At 38.9% G+C, this 18,240-nt stretch overlaps 1 protein-coding gene, 1 non-coding gene and 1 pseudogene across 4 annotated transcripts in view; 1 reads left to right on the top strand and 2 right to left on the bottom strand.

The window, feature by feature from the left end:
- Zc3h12b (zinc finger CCCH-type containing 12B) overlaps window positions 1–18,240 on the top strand; it is a 280,839-nt gene that overhangs the window by 248,183 nt on the left and 14,416 nt on the right. The gene's annotated exons all lie outside the window — the stretch shown is intronic.
- Window positions 14,026–14,105, bottom strand: LOC123456940. The gene has a single exon (XR_006634799.1). It is a non-coding gene; the product is annotated as a small nucleolar RNA SNORD55/SNORD39 (small nucleolar RNA).
- LOC105944196 lies at window positions 15,177–17,874 on the bottom strand (annotated as a pseudogene).

Here is an 18,240-nt window from a genome sequence, read left to right on the forward strand (position 1 = left end):
ATTAACTCTTTGAAGCTAGACTACTTGCTCTTTGTCAGTAATAGGATTAATCAATTTGGTGTAGTTTCTCTTAATAGTCTTTTAAGAAAGATGGTTAATTATGGGTTGAGATGAGATGATTGAAGGAACTGGGAAGGAATTTTTCAATGAAGGACATAGAATGCTTTTTAAAAATGCTTTTTGTATGGAACTTAGATCAGAATGCTTATGTGGATGAAGGTGTGTGTTTACAGAAAGGATATAGGAGATCTAAAAAAAAAAAACAAATTTTGCCTAAAATTAATTTCCTTTTCTAAGGAACAGAAAGCAAACTTTCAGGCTAAGTGTAGAAGTTTATGTAGGGATATAGACTTAATGTAAATTCAATTTATGCCCTATGCTAGGTGTGTCACAAAGTCATAAGTACAGATGTGATTCATATTCTTTGGAGGTCTAACAAGGTTAGACATAGAGAAGACCCTCTCACCTTGTGTATTACAAATGAGTAAAATAAGTATCCTAGGTAAAAATAAACAACTTCAGAGTAAGACAAGGAATGTCAGGATGCTTAGCTTTCTGCTCTGTCATTTCCTTTTGCTCTTGCTTACTGTTGTATGCTATTTAAAGTCATGGCAAGCTGGACTCTAGAGAAAGGGATGGTGCTCCCTTTATCTCAGACCCCATGCAAGTTTAAGCCATGTGTCCCCCAGACCCTGTCCATAGAAAAAATATCCAATTGTCTCTGATAAGGAAAGGGGCATGACAAATGGGATATAACTTTGTTTCTCTTTATAGTTTCTCCCTTTTGAATACCTAAAGTCAAATCTGTTAGATGAAATTTCTCAGAAGACAAAAAGGTTAAATAGGTAAACTGAGTCAATGTACTTGATCAGGTTACAAACTCATTACCTAAGATAAACACCAGGCTTACCTAAAATGTATATCAGGGTATAAACAGATATGATTAAACAGCATCAAGTAAATGATGGCTTGGTGGTCAAGGTGCTTGCCTAGGAAGCCTAAATACCTATGTTCGATTCCCCAGCACTCACATAAACCAGATGCACATGATGGCACATGTCTGGAGTTTCTTTGCAGAGGCCACAAACCCTTACTTGTATGCTCTCTCTCTCCCTCCTTCTCTCTCTCTCTCTCTCTCTCTCTCTCTCTTTCATATCAACAAAGGGTAGGATTCCCTATATTTAAGGTAATAAAACCAAAGATTACCTTTAAAACAATCTTTAGTCCTTAGACCATTCTGAAACTTTCACAAATAGAGGGGGCACCCATATCCCAGGCTCCCACAGAATGGAAAAGGAAAAGAGGACCCAAGAAAACCCTTCCCCAGAAGAGCATATAGGATGTCAAGACAAGAGTAGATACAGGAGTCTTCACAGTTGGGCCTGGCACTTCTCTTACATGCCATGATGTAAGACATGTGCAGGGCTGGGAAATTCCTGGATGTATTTGTGTTTGGAAGTTGGCCAGGCAAGGTGAGCATAGATATCCTGTCCTGTACCTTCCTTGCTCTCAGAGGCACATAGACTGCACTATGTGTCCCTGTTTGGGGAGAAAGCAGGGAAAATTGGGTGAGGACTCGACTCCTGTAAAGCCCTAATTTCTTCTCCCAAATCTAGTCCATAATGATGCCCCCCTTCTTTGAGAAGATGCAAGCCAGGATTGGGCATAACCTGGCAATCGATTCTTCACTTTCTCCACTTTGTTTCAGATGGGACAATTGGCTTTCAGGATATCCCAAAAGTCTCTGCTAACCTGTCTCCTGAAAAACTGGGCTCATGTAAATAATACATTAAATAATACATTTAAATAATACATTAAATGAACAGGAATTGACCATTACTTCTCTCCAGAGACTTAAAGAGACAGCTAGAAAACATACTAATGTAACTCCAGACACCATGGAGGAGGAAATTCTTCTTATAAATTCTTAATTCAGTCAACACCTGATATTTGTAAGAAATTACAAAAATTGGTGACCAAACCAGGTAAGAACTTTAAAACAGTTGCTCCAGGTAGCAACTTATGTTTTATTATAATTGGGAAGCCAAGAATTTAAAAAAGGGAGAGACTCTCTAACTGCCACAACTTTGTGCCCCATTCAGCAAGAAATAGTTAATGATTTGACATCATTGTCCCTTTGTCCTCTATCATCAGGTAGAGTGTCTTCTCATGAGAGGGGGAAGTGAGGGGTAGAGTTAGAGTGACTGGACCGCTGAAGGTAAAAAGGGTAGGAAAGTTTTTCTTATCTCTTGCCTAATTCCAAAGAACTGTTTTTCCATAAACAGTCAGGACCCTCCCATGATAGCGGTCTTTCATAGGATTTAAACATTGTAGTTGGTCAGGTTTAGCCCTGAACTCCTAATCTCTTCCTGAGACAGCCCCTGGTCCTAACCAACCAGCTGGCCCTCTGACTCACCTGGGCCAAAAGACACTACCCTAAGGTTATAAATACCTTTACAAAGGGAGGGCAGACTCTCTCACTCTGATTACTTGGGAACTTCCAGCTGTGAGTAAGTTTTTCCCTCAGCTGTGCCAGGGCTGGCTTGGTAGAGGCTCAGCCTAGGCCCTAGCCCATGCCTAGGCCCAGCTGCGAGGGGCCCCTCCTAGCCCTTTCTCTCTGTATAGGTTCTTTATTTCCTCTAGCTCCCCACATGGAAGGAACTCCTTGAACTTTATTTCCTCTTTTCTTTCCATGCTTTTTTTCCCCCAGATCCCTATCTGGTCACATGGACTCCTGTGAGCTACATGTGGCCCACATGGACTTTTGAGCTCCCCATGATGTACTTCTCCCCACTTTATTTCCCCATACCTCTCAGCCTTCCCCTTCCCACATTCTTTTACAAAATCTGAATAAAATGTGGTATTTTTAAAAATATAAAAAAAACCCAAGAAAAAAATTGAAGAAGACACAAAGGAATGGGAAAGCTATCCCATATTCATGGATCGGAGGAATGAATGTTGGAGAAATGTTATATTGCCAGAAGTAATTTAGAAATTTAATTCAGACCTCATCAAGGCTCTAATGCCATTCTTCACAGAAATAGAAAACTATTTTACAATTCTTTCAGAAGCACAAATGACCTCAAATTGTCAAAGCAAGTTTGAGATAAATAAATAAATAATAAAGTTAGCGGTATCACCATTCCTGATTTCATGTAACTTAATAACAATAAAAGCAGTTATTTTCTCTAGCAGTTTCTGAAAAAAGAAGGTCTGTGATCCATTTGGATTTTATTTTTGTGATTTTGTCTTCTCTTTCTCTCTCTGTTTTGATTTTTTCAAAGTAGGGTCTTGCTCTATCTCAAGCTGACCTAGAATTCAGTATGTAGTCTCAGGGTGGCCTTGAACTCACATTGATCCACCTACTTCTGCCTCCCAAGTGCTGGGGTTAAAGGCATATACCACCACAAGCACTGTCTTCTGTTCCTTTTTTTAGTTAGTTTCACTAAAGGTGTATCAATCTTATTTTTTCAAGCAAACATCTGTTTCATTGATTTTTTTAAAATTTCTATTTCATTAATTTCTACCCTGATCCTAATCATTTCTTTCCATTTACTGATTTTTGGATTGGCTTATTCTTCTTTTCGCAAAGCCCTAAGGTGTATTCGTAAGCTATTTATTTGATCTGTCTGGTTTAATAATATAGGCACTTAGAGCTATAAACTTCCCTTTTAGAAATGCTCTCTTTTTTGTTGTTGTTGTTTTTGATTTTCAAGGTAGGGTCTCACTCTGGTCCAGGCTGACCTGGAATTCACTCTGTCATCTTAGGCTGGCCTCGAACTCATGGCAATCCTCCTACCTCTGCCTCCCGAGTGCTGGGATTAAAGGCGTGCACCATCATGCCCGGCTAGAAATGCTCTCATTATAGCTCATTGGTTTGGCTCCATTGTGTTTTCATTACTGTTTAATTCCACTAGTGTTTTTTGCTTTATAGTCAAAATGGATTGAGTAAAACAAAGTCATTGTCAGACATTTGGTTTGGTTCCAATGTGGCCAATGTCCATTTGCAGCAGAGAAGAACCAAAAGGAAAATGGTGCACAGTGATGCTGCTAAGAGGACAATGAACATGCCCATTTTCTAGTAATTGTAAAAGCAGGCATCACACAGCCAGTGTGAGTCGGTTAGCAGAAGTGGACTCAGTGTGTACTGAGCATGGATAAAACCCAGGTAAGCACAGGACTTTCATGAGAGGACAGGAGAGAGCCAGAACACTCATAGAGTGAGATACAACAGGCTGGCTGGAGAGTAGGAACATGGGGACTACATCACAGCCCTAATATATAAACTTTGTTTCCTAATATATAAACTATTTTAGAGAAAGTTCCATGGACTCTTGAGAATAATATGTATTCTGCAATGTTTGAGTGGAAAGTTTATAAATGTCTGGTAAGTCCATTTGATCTATGATGTCATTTAATCCAGAAAATTCTCTGTTTCGCCAGGATCACCTATCAATTGATGAACATGGGGCACTGAAGTCAGCTACTACTTTTTGTGCTATGGTTAATCTGCAACTATGCACATACTAGTGTTGCTTTTATGAAATTGTGTGTACCATGTTTGGTACATATATGCTTAGAATTATAATGTCTTCTTGTCAGATTGTTTCCTTTATGAATATAATGTGTCCTTCTTTATCTCTTCTGACTAATGTTGAAATCTATCTTTTCAGATGTTAGGATAGTGTCCTGTGTTTGTTTCCAAGCCCCATTTGCTTAAAAACCATATCCAACCTTTCTTTATAAGGTTGTATCAGTCCTTTATGGAGAGAGGAATTTCTTGGAGACAGCAGACTGAAGGATCTTGTCTTTTAATCCATTCTACTACTTTGTGTCTATTATCATCATCATCATCATTATCATTATTACTATTAGATTTTCAAGGTAGGGTCTCACTCTAACCCAGGTGGACCTGGAATTATCTATGTAGTCTCAGGGTGACCTTGAATTCACAGTGATCCACCCACCTCTGCCTCCCAAGTGCAGGGCTTAAAGGTGTGTGCCACCATTCCTAGCTACTTTGTGCCTTTTGATTAATTGTGACCATTTATATTCAGAGTCATTACTGAAAAGTTTGTGTTAATTTCTATCATTTTTGCTGATTTTGTTGTGTTTTGAGTTTTCCCATTCCTTTTGTCTTTATTATTATTCACACATGGTTTATTCTTTCCTGTGGCTGTATATATGTCCTTCTCTTCAGACATAAAGATTCCTTCAGGCATTTTGTGTAGAACTGGCTTAGTGGTCATGAATTCCTGTAGTCTGTTTCAATCATTTAAAGTTCTTTTTCCTTCAATTATGACAGATAGTTCTGCTGGATTTAGTAGTTTGGGTTAGCAGTTATCTTCCAGAACTTGAAACACATCATTCTAAGCTCTTCTGGCTTTTAATGTTTCTGTTGAAAAACCTGTTATTATTCTGATGGGCTCACCTTTGTATGTGAGTAGGTGCTTGAAGCTTTCAATATATTTTCTCTGGTCTGAATATTTAGTAGTCTAATTATAAAAAGGTGAGGGGAAGTTCTCTTCTTGTCTTGTCTATTTGGTGATTTAAATGCCTCCTATACCTGTATTGGTATCTGTTATCCTAATTTAGGGAAATTTTCTTCTATAATTTTGTGGCATATATTTACTATGTCTTTGGACTAAAATTCTGTTCATTCTGTGCCCAAAATTCTTAGATTTTATCTTTTAATAATGACCCAAATGTCTTGAAAGTCCTCCTCTTACATTCTTATTAATTTGTCCTTATTCTTGCTGGATTATTCCAATTTGTCGGCCATGTCTTAAAGCTCAGTTACTGTGTTCTCTCCTTTTGTTCTAGTGATGAAGTTTTCCACAGGTTTTTTAATCCAACTTATTGTGTTTTTCATTTACACTTTTTCAGTTTGTTTGTTTTTGTTCCTATTTCTATCACTTATATTTTGTACCATTTTTTTCATTGATTTTCAAAGATTTTCTGTGTTTTCTTAGGATTCCTTCTAGAAATTTTCTATTTCTTCTTTGATTTCCTTGAATATAGTTATAATGTTTCTTTTGAGCTCTCTATCTGGAACTTTATCCAATTCTGTCTCTGGATGCCATTCCTGCTGAGTTAGTAATTTTGGGATGAGTTACATTGCCTTAATTTTTCATGTTTCTCATATTTTTATTAGAATTTGCATATCTAGAGGTATTGAGTTGCTTTAATTTCCTTTTTGTTTTACCAGCTATATTCTTAGATGTGTAGTTCAGAAGTTATAGCCTCCATTCAGGAGCTCAAGTTATCTGATGCGGCTTCCATATTACTCCCAGCATATAATAGTAACATCATGGATGACCATTCCTGTGATATGTAAACAGAAGGGGAAAAAGTTATTACAGAGGGAGAAGGTGATTCAGGGGAGGAGAGAATAGAATTTCAGAGAAGAGGAGGAAATAAAAATATGTCTCATTGTCACAAAATAATGACTCAGAATCATTCAAGAGAAGCTGAGTGTCTATAAGGGACTAAAACCCCATGTCTGCTCTGCTTTGGCTTTTAATAGCTAAAAGTTAATCTATCTTGGTATTACTATTGTTTTATTTTTTATTTCTTTATTTATTTGAGAGAGAGAGAGAGAAATAGGCAGATAAAGAGAGAGAATAGATGCTCTAGGAGAGAGAGAGAGAGAGTATGTGTGTGTATATGTGTGTGTGTGTATAAGAGAGAGAGAGAGAATAGGCATTCCAGGGCCTTTAGCCACTGAAGACAACCTCCATATGCATGTGCCACCTTGTACAACTGGCTTACATGGCTACTGGGGAATTAAACAGATCCTTGGGTTTCATAGGCAAGCAACTTAACCACTAAGCAATCTCTCCAGCAATTATTATTTTCTTTAGAACTATCAGAATAACAAAAAAATGTCCTTGGTGTTGCTAATTAATCTAAACTATAAAAAGAACAACAGTTCTATCACTGAGTTATATCCTCAGTCCCTATCTCAGCCTTTTTCATCCAGTTCCTTGTGCCTCAATTTCCTTTTCTGTCCAATGGCATAATGTTACCTACTAACCTACTATGTAGGATCATTGCAAGAAGTGAGATAAATCATGCAAAGTGCTTAGAACAGTGAAAGCCTGGCACATAGTAAGAGCTCATTACATATTAGCTGCTATTATTGATAAAAAGATATGTGACCTCAGACATGCCATTTACCCTCTCACCTGTCATTCAACCTTTCATCATTCTTCAACACATCACTTTAATGATTTAAAGTGTCATGTGTATATTAGTGCCTAGTAACAGATTCCTTGGCTCTTCACATAGGAATATTTTTATCATTTTAGATATTATGTCAGTCATTACAACCAATTATTAAAATAACCATATAAAGAACATGTGCTTTCGTCTATCATGGTGGAAACCAACTGCCCTCCAATTGGACTGGAGGCTCGCTCCATGGGAGGGAATACATCCCTGATACTGAAAACCTAAAACAGTGGTAGTCATGAGCCCTAGGGGGGTAACGTCTGCTGCTGTCTGGCTAAATGTATATATTATGTTCATTGAACTGCCCAGTAGGCACTTCTCTTAATATTCATACCCTTATATTAGTGCTACTCTCACTTTTGGTAGAGAAACTTCTCTTTTCAGATGGCAATGACCTTGGGATGACTCAGAAGGTATCATGGTACTAGGAAGAAGTGACAGGAGTGCTCAGCACTGAAATATCTCTATCACATCTTCCAAGGCTCAGGGTCCATTGCAGAAGAGGAGGCGGAAAGAATGTAAGAGCCAAAGGAAGGAAAGGACTCCTTACAACATGCTCCTCCAGACACAAAATGGACTGGATATCCATGACCTCACAGTGCCTGACCCTACCTACACAAGACCCTCATAATAGGAGGAAAAGATCATGACATCAAAATAAGAGAGACTGATTGAGAGGGGGAGCAGATATGATGGAGAATGGAGTTTTTTTGTTTTTTGTTTTTTTTTTTTGGTTTTTCGAGGTAGGGTCTCACTCCGGTCCAGGCTGACCTGGAATTAACTCTGTCATCTCAGGGTGGCCTTGAACTCATGGCAATCCTCCTACCTCTGCCTCCCGAGTGCTGGGATTAAAGGCGTGCGCCACCACGCCCGACTGAGAATGGAGTTTTAAAGGGGAAAGTGGGGGGAGGGAGGGCATTATCATGGGATATTGTTTATAATCATGGAAGTTGTTAATAGTAAAATAATAATAATAATAAATGAAAATAACCAAAAAAAAAAAAAGAACACATTCCAGGAGTCCAGCCAAAGACAAACTCAGTGTCCTTTACCCTCACCACTGTGGCTTTTGGGGTCTCTCAACTGGTTGTTCCCTTCATGTGAATTTCCTACAAAAATAAACTAAAAATATATTTGAAAATGTCATAATGGATGGTATCTAAATATCTGCATGCTTACTAAAATAGTAAGTTACAAAACAGAAAGGTAGAAGTGTTAGGGGAAAGTTGGGATGTGGTTAGGTTAAAGAGATTATAGAGGTTGCTAAAATCGTTATATAGTATAAAGAGGGACAATAAGGATATTATGTGGAGAAAAGGTTGGAATGAGAAGGAAAGTTCTGCTAGGGAAGAGTATTAGAGACTTCCCGACAATAGACTAGATAGAGGAACATACAAAATGATCCTAAAATATAACGTAGGAGCATACAGCCACAAACAAAACCACGTTGAGGTAAATATATATATATATATATATATATATATATATATAATAAAAACAGAAGCACTAAAAGATTAAAACAATACCAAAACTCACAAAAGTTAACCATGGGCTGGAAAGATGGCTTAGCTGTTAAGGCATTTGCCTGTGAAGCCTAAGTACACAGGTTCAATTTCCCAGAACCCATGTAATCTAGATGCACAAGGAGCACATGCATGTGGAGTTCGTTTGCAGTGTCTGGAGTCCCTGGTGTGTCCATTCTCTATATATCTGCCTCTTCTTCCTCCCCCCCTCTGTCTCTTATAAATAAAAAATAAATAAAATATTTTTTAAAAGTTAACTATAACAAATAATCAAAACAGGCAAAGTATACCAAATGTACATTAAATTTTAAAAGTACATTTATTGGGACTGAAGAGATGGTTCGATTCCCCAGGACCCACATAAGCCAGATACACAAGGGGGCACATGTGTCTGGAGTTAGTTTGTAGTGGCTGGAGGCCCTGGTGTGCCAATTCTCCCTCTCTCTCTTTCCGTCTTTCTCTCTCTCAAATAAATAAATAAATACTTTTTAAAAATAGAGAAATAACCCAACCAAGAGCAGCTTCTGGGAAAAAAAAGGTTTATTTTGTCTTACAGACATGAGGGGAATCTCCATAATGGCAGAGGAAAATGATGACATGAGCAGAGAGTAGACATCACCTCCTCACCAACATCAGGTCAACAACAGCAACAGAAGAGTCCCAAACACTGGCAAAGGGAAACTGGCTACAATACCTGTAAGACCTCCCCCAACAATACACTGCCTACAGAAGACGTTAATTCTCAAATCTCCATCAAATGGGAACCTAGCATTCAGAACATCTAAGTTTATGGGAAAGACCTGAATCAAACCACCACATTCCACCCCAGCCCCATAAACTGTTAACCATCCAAGATGTAAAATGCAATGTATTCAGTCCAACTTTAAAAGTCCCCATAGTTTTTTTTTTATCAATCTTAATGATGTTCAAACATTCACATAGTCTAAAATATTTTAACTAAGCCATAATACCAAAAAAAAAAAAACATAATGGCACAGAATACACTATTAACACTGCAAAAGGTGGCATTTGGTATAGCAAAGAAATATTCAATCAATACAAGATTCAAACAGGTCAATCATCAAACTCTGTAACTCCAAGTACAACAACTCTAGACAATGACAAATCTTCAAGTCTGATAAGTGTAACAAGCAGCAAGTCTCTGGAGTTCCAATTCCACCCCTCCACCTAGGCTACTCGCAGTTCTGGAAAACTTCATCTGGGGCTGGCAGCTTTCCTTAGCAGCCATCTTATGATCCTGACATCTCCACTGGGTCTCCACTGCAACCCACAGTCCATTGTCATGGCTCCACTAGGTCTCCATGCAGGCGGTCCTTAACAGACATGTTTCATACTGCGCATGGATACTTCCAAAACAAAAAAAAACATGTTACAAATTCAATGACCCTCTCTTTCTTACATTTCTTATATTTTGTAATACCAAGTAGGGTGCCAATTTGTTAATCCAGGGAGGGGAGAACAAAGCAGACTTTGAAGAACAGGACACTCCTTGAGTATTCAGGCCCCTTCATAATTGTTTGCATTCTTCCTGTTGCCACAATCTCAAAGGTTGTAATCTCTAATACAATTGCAGATGAATGGGCAGAAGTTTCGTCCCAAAATTTTCATTTCTGTGCCAGATCCCTCTGACCACACCAGTCCATTTCTACGAAAAGCAACCCTGCACAAGTTGTCAGGACATGGGCATCACAGTAAGCCTCTCACACAAACTGCTTCTAGTCCAGTCCAGGCAAAGCTTTTTCTTACCATCCTCACAGTTCATAGTTCTTATTGCATCCAGGTCTTTCAACTCTGACCAGAATAGTCCATCAAACCATACTTATAGTACTGCAAGGCATCTCAACTTAGGCTAAAGTTTCCAATCCTTTCACATTCCTCTTGAAAATCAGCTCCAAAAGGCCAAAGCTACACAGTCAGGTATCTAGCAGCATGACCCTACTCCTGTCAGTACCAACTTTACTGCTGCAGTCATGTTCATATTGCTGGCAGAAATTACCTGACCAGGCTGGAGCGATGGCTTAGCAGTTAAGCGCTTGTCTGTGAAGCCTAAGGACCCCGGTTCGAGGCTCAATTCCCCAGGACCCACATTAGCTAGATGCACAAGGGGGCACATGCATCTATAGTTCATTTGCAGTGGCTGGAGGACCTGGTGTGCTCTCTCTCTCTCTCTCTCTCTCTCTCTCTCTCTCTCTCTCTCTCTCCTTCTTTCTCTGTCTGTAACTTTCAAATAAATAAATAAACATAAAAAAACAAAAATTTAAAGAAATTACCTGACCAACAACAGCTTATGGGGAAAAAGTTTCATTTTTACTTACAGACTTGAGGGGAAGCTCCATGATAGCAGAGGAAAATGATGGCATGAGCAGAGGGTGGACATCACTCCCTGGCCAACATAAGGTATACAATAGCAACAGGAGAGTGTGCCAAATACTGGCAAGGGCAAACTGGCTGTAATACCCATAAGCCCACCCTCAACAATACACTGCCTCCAGAAGGTGTTAATTCCCAAATTTCCATCATCCAGGAACCTAGCATTCAGAACAACTAAGTTTAAGGTGGTCACCTGAATCAAACCACCACAGGCTGCATGCAGCATAGCTTCTTCCAGTTTTCTGTCAGCTGGTCTACAGGGAGAAGGTTGTCAGCTCAGCTCTAGCTTGATTTCTCACTGAACTTGTAGCCCAAGCATATGGAGTCTTCAACAGTAATATGTTATGATCTGAAAGGGTATATTCATTCTGGGATATGTTTCCTTTAAGTAACTTAAGGTTTTGAAGTATAAATAACACAACACTCTTTGTTAAGTATGGGAGAAACTCAAATATTTGAATGGTACTAAAGAAATTACAGAGAGCTGGGTGCGGTGGTACACACAGTTAATTTCAACACTCAGGAGGCAGAAGTAGGAGGATTGTATTGCTGAAGACTTCACATATGTGGGCAGCAAGATCACTGAAAAATCAAGCTGGAGCTGAGCTGAAAATCTCTCTGTAGACCAGCCCACTGTAAACTGGAAAAAGCTGCACTGCATGTAGCCCTATGGGAGACAGAAGTCATTGATGGTGAAAACAGTGGACACTGGAAGCCTCAAGTTTGTCCAGACAGGCCAAAGATTGAACAGTGGCATGTCTGCTCTGGGGGAAACCAGCCACTCTCTAATTGGACTGTAGACTTGCTCTATGGGAGGGAATACATGCCTGGTACTGAAAACCTAATCAAAATCTATGGCAGGCTGGAGAGATGGCTTAGCGGTTAAGCGCTTGCCTATGAAGCCTAAGGACCCCGGTTCGAGGCTCAATTCCCCAGGACCCACCTTAGCCAGATGCACAAGGGAGCACATGCATCTGGAATTTGTCTGCAGTGGCTGGAAGCCCTGGCACTCCTATTCTCTCTCTCTCTCTCTCTCTCTCTCTCTCTCTCTCTCTCTCTCTCTCTCTGCCTCTTTCTCTGTCTGTCACTCTCAAATAAATAAAAATAAACCAAAAAAAACTTTTTAAAGCCTATGGGAGGGGAGGTCATGAGCCTTAGGGGTATAAAGCCTGCTCGTGTCTGACTAAATGCATATATTATTCTCACTTCCCTGAAAGCACTACATTTATTGTTCATATTCATATATTAATGCTACTCTCACTTTTGGTTAGAGAAGCTTCTATTTTCAGATGGCAGTGACCACTGGGATGACCCAAAAGGCAACATAGTGCTGAGAAGAAGTGATGGTGGAGTGCTTAGCACTGAAACATCTCCATCACACCCTCCAATGCTCAGGGTCCATTGTGGAAGAGATGACGGAAGAATGTAAGAGCCAAAGGAAGGGCACCACTCCTGACAGTGTAACTGCCGAGAGAGAAATTGACATTGATACCCATGACCTCACAGTGCTTAGCAATACCTTCACAAGGCCCTCATAATAGGAGAAAAAGACGATGACATCAAATTAAAAGAGAAACTAATGGAGAGAAGGTGGGGATATAATGGAGAGAGGAGTTGTAAAGGGGAAAGTGGAGGAGTTGAGGAAATTATTATAGCTTATTGCCTGTAAATATAGAAGTTGTCAATAAAAAAAAAAAAAGTAGGAGCATGGCTGTGAGTTCAAGGCCACCTGAGACTACATAGTGAATTCCAGGTCAGGCTGGGCTAGAGTGACACCCTACCTCAAAAACCAAAGAAGAAGAGGAAGAGGAAAGGGAAGGAGGGAGGAAGGGAGGAAAGAAGGAAGGAAGGAAGGAAAGAAGGGAAGGAAAGGAAGGAAGAAGAAAAGAAATTATAGAGCAAGAGGCCAAGGACCCATCTGATGTGCAAAATTTTGCTTTGGATCCTGGATTATGACATACTTTGAAGACAATTTACATTAAAAAGTGAGCTGTACTATCACCAAGATATGCTGTGATATCCATGTCATAGGAGTAACTTACAGATCTTAGGTCCAAGATTTCCAAAGTCATATTTTATGGATTGAGACTAAAACAGGTCATCTTGCAAGCATTTGTTTGAACTCTGAACTTTGCACAATGAACTCTTATGTGAATCTTCACTACCATCTTGATAAATGTGAAATGTGTCTTCTGATTCTCACTGAGAATTTTAGGATGTACTTCATAGACTGCTTCTCTGACATGTTTTGAAACATTTTATTGGAATGTGTGTTACATTTTTTAAACATGATGCTCAATTTGTTAAAAAATTAATATCAAGCCATGTGTGGAGGCACACGCCTTTAATTCCAGCACTTGGGAGGTAGATGTAAGAGGATTACTGTGAGTGTGAGGCAACCCTGAGACTACATAGTGCATTCTAGGTTAGCCTGGGATAGAGAAAGACCCTACCTTGAAAAAACAAAAAAAAATATCAATTTGAATGTATTAAAATAATAAAAACACCTTTTTCTGTGTAATAGTAAATCAGTTGAATCTTGGGAGCTGTTTTCTTGATATTTTGTGGTTGTTTTTACAGTTTATTCCATAAACATTACACTATAAGCATATAAGTTTATAATAATGAAAAATATTTTAAAGAAGTTGGTAGTCTAAAATATAAAGTTGGAGTATTCAGTAGAAAATGTTATTCTTATATTTATTTCAGAACTTAGAGACTGTGTTTAAGATCATCCTTTCAGACACTATAAAGCCACATGAAATAAAATTTCATTCCCTTCCTCCAGTGCCCACCTTTGTTTGTATATGTTTGTTTTGCTTGTTTACTGAGACAATGACTCTATGTAGCCATACTGGCCTTGAATGTTTTCCCTTTGTACATACTCAGTTCTCCAAGGTTGGCTTCTCTACAGCACAATCAGAATTCTGCTGCATTACCAAGATATCATCATAACTATCTTTGAATTTTTGATACTCTCAATCCTAATCCCTCCCACTCCCAGGATTGAACTACCATATCTGATCATAAATCCTCCCTTTCAATGAAAATTATTTTTCCAAATTATGTTCTTTATAGCTACCAACAAGTAGTAGTGAGAGAAATCAGAATTGGATATATTTTCTTCCTCCCTGTATCATGATGGGTTTATCCAGTATTAATCCTGTAAGCACTGTGGGCTTTCTTGCTGTTGTTTTAGAAGCAGTCAGTATTAGTTGTATCAAAGGCTAGCTTTGAATATATCAACGGTTAAACATAATTTATTTTCCTTAAGTGCTACAACTTAGGTAATACTAGGGAACTTGTGATTACTATGTACCTGGAAATGCTAATAAAGGATATTTTTTGCAGTGTTCCAGAAGAATAAGAAAATAGTAGGACATTTTTCAGAACATGTGTTGATAGTCCCCCTGAGATTATATATACCACCCACAGAGCAATATGTATGATTGGAGATAATTTCTGTTATCATCCAATGAAAGAATACCTTTGAGGAGCAAGGAATCTAAAGTAAGAAGACTCATACCAGTATCTTACTTAGCCCATTAACAAAGCAGTTTTTTTCCTTATGACCAGTCCTACTAGAAAAGTGATGTCTATACACCTATGCTCAAAAATTAAAATTATTTCACTTTTTTTGTGACCACACAAGATTTTAATAACAAGATGTCTAGACATCATGAACGTCTCACACAGAAGAGGCCATGTTTTAACAAACATGCCGGACTTCCAATCAAATACTCATACAGATGACGCCACCATGTCTGCATAATTTACTTCTCTTTATGTCATGATACTCATGTGACAGGTACTCATGGGAACAGTTCCTTGAACGCTGCCAAAGATGGCCAAGTGCACAACTCGCTGTGTGCTGTGCAGATGTTACGTTAGGGCGGTCTCATGATTTTAGCATTAAACAACTTGAAGCTGAGACTACACTCAGAAGTGTAGAAAAAGGCATTACAAAAGACGGGGGAGCCTTAAAAAAAAAAAAAAAAAAAAAAAAAAACATGCAGGGTGTATGTGCTGCCCAAACTTGACTCTTCATTGCCACAAGTCTTCAGTGAGGCCAAACTTGAAAACCAGGCCCCCCAAAAAGATGAAGGCATTCTGGAAAAATACAGTAATTCCAGGATATACTATGGCTTTTTCCTTAGCAACATAACCTTCAAAGAGAATCCACATTGATGCGATTAGAGATCCAAAGGCCAACATGAAACCAATAAACAGCCAAATGTGAGTACCTGTTTGTCCCAGGCAACCTTCACTGTAACTGTCGCCCTGGACCTGCCCATTCGATACTGCATTAATCATTAGGAAGGCTATGGTTGCTATAACACCACAGGCATGGTATGAGTGGTTGAAGTCCTCCGTGGTGGGGTAAATAACAGTTGCATCTATGATAATCCACCAGCCTGTGAAAAACAAAACACCAGCAGCGATGGAGGCAATGGTATTTCGCTTTCCCCCCAATCAATGCATTCAGAACACCTCATACCTTCTAGAAATCCAGACTTTTTTTTTGGGGGGGGGAGGTCACTCCAGCCCGGCCCTGGCAGTAGGTCGGGAGCCAATTATTTCACATTTATAAAATATATATTATAGTTAGTGACCCAGCAAAACCAAACAAGAAATATGTTGAACATTCTGTGGATTAATTAAAAGTGCCAGCACTAGTACAAAAGAAAGAAAGAAAGAAAGAAAGAAAGAAAGAAGGAAGGAAGGAAAGAAAGAAAAGTAATGTCGAAGCTGGGCATGGTAGTGCACACTTTTAATCCTAGCATTTGAGAGGCAGAGGTGGGAGAATCTCTGTGAGTCTGAGGCCAGCCTGCGAGTACATAGTGAATTTCAGGTTAGCCTGGCCTACAGTGAGACCCTACTTCAAAAACAACAACAACAAAAGGCTGGAGGGATGGCTTAGTGGTTTGCATTTGCCTGCAAAGCCAAAGGACCCAGGTTCAATTCCCCAGGACCCACATTAGCCAGATGCACAAGGGGGCTCACATGTCTAGAGTTTGTTTGCAGTGGCTGGAGGCCCTGACATGCTTATTCTCTCTCTCTCTCTCTTTCCCTCTTTCTCTGTCAAATAAGTAAATAAATAAAAATAAAAAATATTTAAATAAAAATAATATCTACTTGGTTGCAATGAAATTGGTATTCATATGCTAATTATTGTCATCAAGTTGCTATAATTTCATGTACTTATGCATGCATAGATGTCAGAGCACAAGAAACCATGCTAAGATATCATAATTTTCAAAACAAGTAAGTCCCAATTCTATAACTTTGCACGCTAGCGTCACCTTGTGGCCTGGCCTACATGGGACCTGGAGAGTCGAATATGGGCCCATGGGCTTCACAGCCAAGTGCCATAACCAGTAAGCCATTTCTCTAGCCCAGTTTCTGATTTTGAGTGTTGATAATCACAATATGGACTAAAGAGATGGTTCAGAGGTTAAGGTGCTTGCCTGCAAAGCTTAACAAACCGGGTTTGATCCCCCAATACCCAAATAAAGCCAGAAGCACAAAGTGGCACATGCATCTAGAGTTCATTTGCAGTGGATGGAGGCACTGGTGCACCCATGCCCAAATTCTCTCTCTCTCTCATCTTGAATATACAAACAAACATACATGCATACATACTTACATAGATGATCACAATAGCTGAGTATGGTGGTACATGCCTTTAATCCCATCACTCAGGAGGCTGAGGTAGGAGGATCTCTGTGAGTTTGAGGCCACCCTGAAACTACATAGTGAATTCCAGGTCACCCTGGGCTAGAGTGAGACCTACCTTGAAAAATAAAAATTAAAAATTAAATTTAACAAAAAGGTGACACAAGCCTGCAATCTCAGCTCTCGGTATGTGGAGGGAGGAAGAATTTAAGGGCATCTTCAGCTATACAGTGAATTGCAGATCAGCCTGAGCTATATGAGATCCTGACTTAAAGAAACCCAAAATAAATCAATAATAAATAAATAAATAAAATCAAAATAAATATGTACCTTTTCTCAATTTATTTGCTAATTTCCCCTCTTCAAATTTCCCTTCAAATGAAACTTGTTTGGTTATTTTTAATTGCACAATGTTTATGGTAATAGAGTTTCTTCTCTTATTGTATAATGTTCTGATTATAAAAAACATATACTTTGTGACCAGACCACCCTTACCTCTACATCCTGATAATGTTTTCTGAATTCCTAGATGGGCTTCCCTGAATCATGTTGAATTCGTTACATTTTCTGCAAATATGACCTCTCAATGTCTCCATGGTGACATCTGAGCCCACATATATTAGTTCTGCTTGGTAGGGTCCTTTTTGTAGTAAGATCAAAATGCATGATTTTTTTTTGTAAATGTTGGATTAGAAGAAGAAAGTATGTCATATAATTTTCTCAGATTCTTTTTCCATTGACAGAGTATTACTATGTACCCTTGACTGGTTACAAATTTGCAGTCCGCACCAGTGCTGGAATTATAGCCATTTGTTACCAAACTTGGCCATAACAATGTCTTTAGTGTGGGAGTGTGTGTGTGCATGCTCCCATGTTTGAGTATAGGTGTGCTTGTGCCACAGTGCACATGTGGATGTTAGAAGAAAACTTTCAGGTGACAGTCCATGCTTTCAACCTTGTTGGAAGCAGAGGCTCTCATCATACCATGTTCCATTTGCCAGGCAAGCAGGCCCTCAAACTTCCCAGAAATTCTCCTGTCTCCACCTCCCATCTTGCCATAGGTGTCCTGGGATTACAGCAGCCTAAAAGAACTTCTAGCTTTTACATGGGAGCTGGGGATGTGAACTCAGGTACTCATGCTTATATAGAAAGTGCTTTAGCCACTGAGCCATTTCCCCAACCCTATAACAAAAATTTTATTAATATATTAATGTATCTATTTGCAGTAATTTTAAGCTTATGTATTAAGATTTCTCTATACAATTAGAATTATAAATTTGGAACAATGGCACACATCTATAATCCCAGCCACTTGGAAATCTGAGCCTCTTATTGCCTAAGTCCAGGGAAATTATGTATATATAGTCAAGCATTTCTTTCATCATTCTTTTTAAAAATATTTTCTTTTTGTCAGGCA

Source organism: Jaculus jaculus, chromosome X (genome assembly GCF_020740685.1).
Source record: "Jaculus jaculus isolate mJacJac1 chromosome X, mJacJac1.mat.Y.cur, whole genome shotgun sequence".
Lineage (NCBI taxonomy): Eukaryota > Metazoa > Chordata > Mammalia > Rodentia > Dipodidae > Jaculus > Jaculus jaculus.